The sequence below is a fragment of the Vitis riparia genome, unplaced genomic scaffold, assembly GCF_004353265.1.
Source record: "Vitis riparia cultivar Riparia Gloire de Montpellier isolate 1030 unplaced genomic scaffold, EGFV_Vit.rip_1.0 scaffold401_pilon_pilon, whole genome shotgun sequence".
Classification (NCBI taxonomy): domain Eukaryota; kingdom Viridiplantae; phylum Streptophyta; class Magnoliopsida; order Vitales; family Vitaceae; genus Vitis; species Vitis riparia.
Genome location: NW_023269675.1, coordinates 68,869 through 72,648, shown reverse-complemented (window position 1 = coordinate 72,648; position 3,780 = coordinate 68,869). Strand labels below are relative to the sequence as shown.

The following is a 3,780-nucleotide window of genomic DNA, read 5'->3' as shown; positions in this document are numbered from 1 at the left end:
GTTTTGATTCTCATATTGTGCATGATTTAGGTGGGTATCCATTGATTTTCTCGTTGATTGCCACGTCAGTTTCATTGTATTAGTAGAGACCCGACTTTAGGGACTTAGAGGGGTGCTACGGTCGCTACTGTACCTTCCCGATAAGTAACCTGACCCCCGAACCCGATCCGGTTTTTCACAGACCACCTTTTCCGAAACAAGGAGTCACACTTAGGGTTTTTCTTTCTTATTTTGTTTACCCTTTTAAAAATAAAACGAAAATAAGTGGCGACTCCAAGTCATTTTTAACCAATATAAAATCATTTTCAAAGTAAAATCGAGTTTGCCATCGAGTGGGAAACGCGTGAGCCGAAATGCGAGGTCCACATGGATGCAATCATGATGTCCCACATCGAATAGAAAAAAAAGTTGTTGATGCTATATGTATGGACTCGTCTTAACCTTGTAAATGTTTTTTAAATCCATGAGGGCTTTTTAGGCCCAAAACGAACAATAACTAGATAATTGGAAGCAGGTCGTTATAAATAATATCAAAGCTAATCTCTAACCCTAATGTGAAGGTTTATTTTGTCCCTATAAGAATGCTTATCTTTTTGGCCTCACAAGACATAATGAGAATATTATGTCTGCATAAAAGGTGATTGTGATATTCCATATTGGATATGGGAAAAAATTTTCAATGTTATATATGTATAGATTATTCTTAACCTTGTAGATGTGTTTTAAAGTTATGAGAGTTTTAAACCCCAAAGCAGATAATATTTACATGGTTTGAAGTGAATTGTTACAACAATAGTTTATAATCACATACTTTAATATTTTTTTTCTAAATATCTTTTATTATTTATTATTTTACTCATTGATTTTTATGTTGAAAACCCATAGCAAATTTTTAGAGTAATATTTATTACCTATTGTGTTTAATCAAAATTTTCTATAAAAAAATAATAATTGTTTTGATTTATAAGTAATGTTATTCTTTAAAATTTTATACTTCAAATATATTTTTCTATTTTTATAACTTCATTATTTTTAAGTTAAATTTTTAACAAAAATAAATAAATATATATTACTTATTTATTTTTTACTAGTTTCTTTACTAGTATTTATAAAAGGTAATAGTTGTAAAAGTAACTTAGGATACATAAGTAATTGAAAAGCTATTCATAATCTTTTGTAGTTTGCAAGATGTTAAATAGAAAAGTCAATTTCTAGAAGAAATGACTTCAACATAACTATATTCTAGAAATGACTTTTGAAGGGACAGATTTAGTATAAATTTTAAAATTTGAAGTTATTTTCTTCAAAGACAACTTTAAACTTCAATACAAATTGTCTCTTGGAAAATAAATTTTTATTTTTCACCTTACAACTCCTATAAATTTAAAAATAATTTCTCAACTGTTATATTAGAAGAAATATATTTTTACAAAAAATTGTATTTATTCCTCCAGTGGATCAATATTTCGATGTTCAATGTTTTGTTTTGCTTTTCTTCCACCCAAAGCACAGTTATTATAAGTGGACAAAAAATCAGACGGGGAAAAATAAATATAAATCATATTTTTAAGATACTATTGTTAACAATTTTTCCTTTAACCATTTTTTGTTTTTTGTTTTTTGTTTTTTTTTCTTTTTTTTTTTTTTTTTTTTTTTTTTGTTTTTTTTTTTTTTTTTTTGTTCTCTTTTCTTTTAAAAAATTTTGATTCATGATTGAACCTGAAATTTTGATAGTGTGGACCCCGCATTTCGGCTCATGCGTTTCCCACTTGATGACGAGCTCGATTTTTATTCGAAAATTTGATTTTTATTGATTATTTGAAAATGACTTGGAATCGCCACTTATTTTTGTTTTATTTTTAAAGGGTAAACAAAATAAGAAAGAAAAACCCTAAGTGTGACTCCTTATTTTGGAAAAGGTAGTCCTTGAAAAACCAGATCGGATTTGGGGGTAAGGTTACTTATCGGAAAGGTACGGTAAAGACCATAGCACCCCTCTAAGTCCCTAAAGTCGGGTCTTTACTAATAAAATTGAAGCAATCATGACAATTGATTAATCGAGCATGGATGCCAAATGAATATCACTTAAAACATAATAACTGAATGGATAGGAGAGGCAAAGAATGTACCTGAGTGATGAACCGTGCTCCTCAAGCGAAAATCAATGTTAGTAAACAATCACAGAATAATCGCACGCATGTATTGGAGTGGAATAAATAAAGCATGTATAACAATCATTCAATCAATCAATCAATCAATCATAAGGAAATCACATATGTTGGGCCCCCACCAATGCCCATTTTATTTTACATGAATTAATTTTATAAATTCCATTATTCGAAATTACAAAATTTAATTCTTGCTTATTTTTAAAACATTTTAAAAGATCATGAAAGATTTGAAAATTGCTTGCCGAATAGAAAGTGGAAGCAAATATTATTAAAAAGAGATTTTATTGACTTTAAGATTACCAAGAATAAAAATAAAAATAAAATAAGTAAAATAAATTAAATAAAATGATAAATGAAATAATAAAAATAAAATAATGAAAATGTGAAGGAGTAAAAGAAAACTACTCGAAAATTAGATTTTCGAAAATCAATTTTTGGAAGTAGAAATGGAGAAGTTAGGAAATGAAATATCCACTTGTTTCAAGAATGGCTCACCAAAGGTGGCCATGCATCTCATGAGAGAAAGAGAGTGGGTCCCACGATCAGATTTTGTCTTCCTCAGCATTTTGACAATTGGATGGCAACAACATCCCCTGTTGCCTTTACAAACCTTCCTAGAACAGCACGAGAAAAACCAAGATTGGCAATGTAAAGGAGCTCACAGCATATCACACCAACCAGGCAGCAAGATCCAACAGCTATAAGTTGGGGTTTCATAGGCCACTACTTAGCAACAATAGAAAGAAAATCTTCTTCTATCGCTTGAAATGCTTTTCGTATCACGTCCATTGACATGGACTGTTGCTCCGAGGTGAAACCCTTGAGATGCTGGAAAAAGGGATCATTAATGTATCGGGAGGTCTCAGGCCCGCCATGACCATCATATACTCCGACAAAGGTGTCATATGGGCCTGAATCGAGCAAGCTCAAGGAGCCTGATTCAACCTGACTCTGTTCCTCAAGCAAACTGTTAGCTTGGACAACAGCCATAGAGAACTCACCACTCAAGTGCTGCCCAGTGTCCTTGTACCATCTTCTCAAGAGCTTCAATAGCCAACGAATCTGAGTTAATCAAGATTGGATGCCTTGTTATAGTCTTTGAAACTCTTGCCCTCTCAAGCAAATCTACTAATCGTCTAGGAGTCACCACCAGAATATCAACACCTCTTTCTAGTTCCCGCAGATGTTGACTAATTGGAGCTCCTCCACAGGCAACAACCATATTCACTCCAGTTTGATATGAAAATTTCTTAACTTCGTCATGTATTTGGCATGAGAGATCCCTTGAAATAACCTGAATCAGTAGCACTTGACTGAGGAGTAGAGTCGTCACGGAGCTGCCGGAACCCTGGAGATGCATGTGCCAGAGAGACGACAGGTGAGTGGCGAGGTGATATGCTCAGTAATGCCAGCTGTGCAGATGGGGAATTTGCATAGTACTGGCCATATGTTGATCGCAGAATGGCATAGGGAACATGGGGTTCAAGTGAGCGTCTTGGAAGGTATGACGAGATCTCGCAAAGTTGGTCCAGGAAGATAAGCTTTGGAACAAGATTAGACCTGTTAGTTTCGCTCCAAGAACCATCATTTGCACCTCCAACTTCTTCTA

The 3,780-nt window shown here is 33.2% G+C and overlaps 1 pseudogene; it reads right to left on the bottom strand.

The window, feature by feature from the left end:
• Positions 1-2,712: 2,712 nt before the first annotated feature.
• Positions 2,713-3,393, bottom strand: LOC117909827 (annotated as a pseudogene).
• Positions 3,394-3,780: the final 387 nt, after the last annotated feature.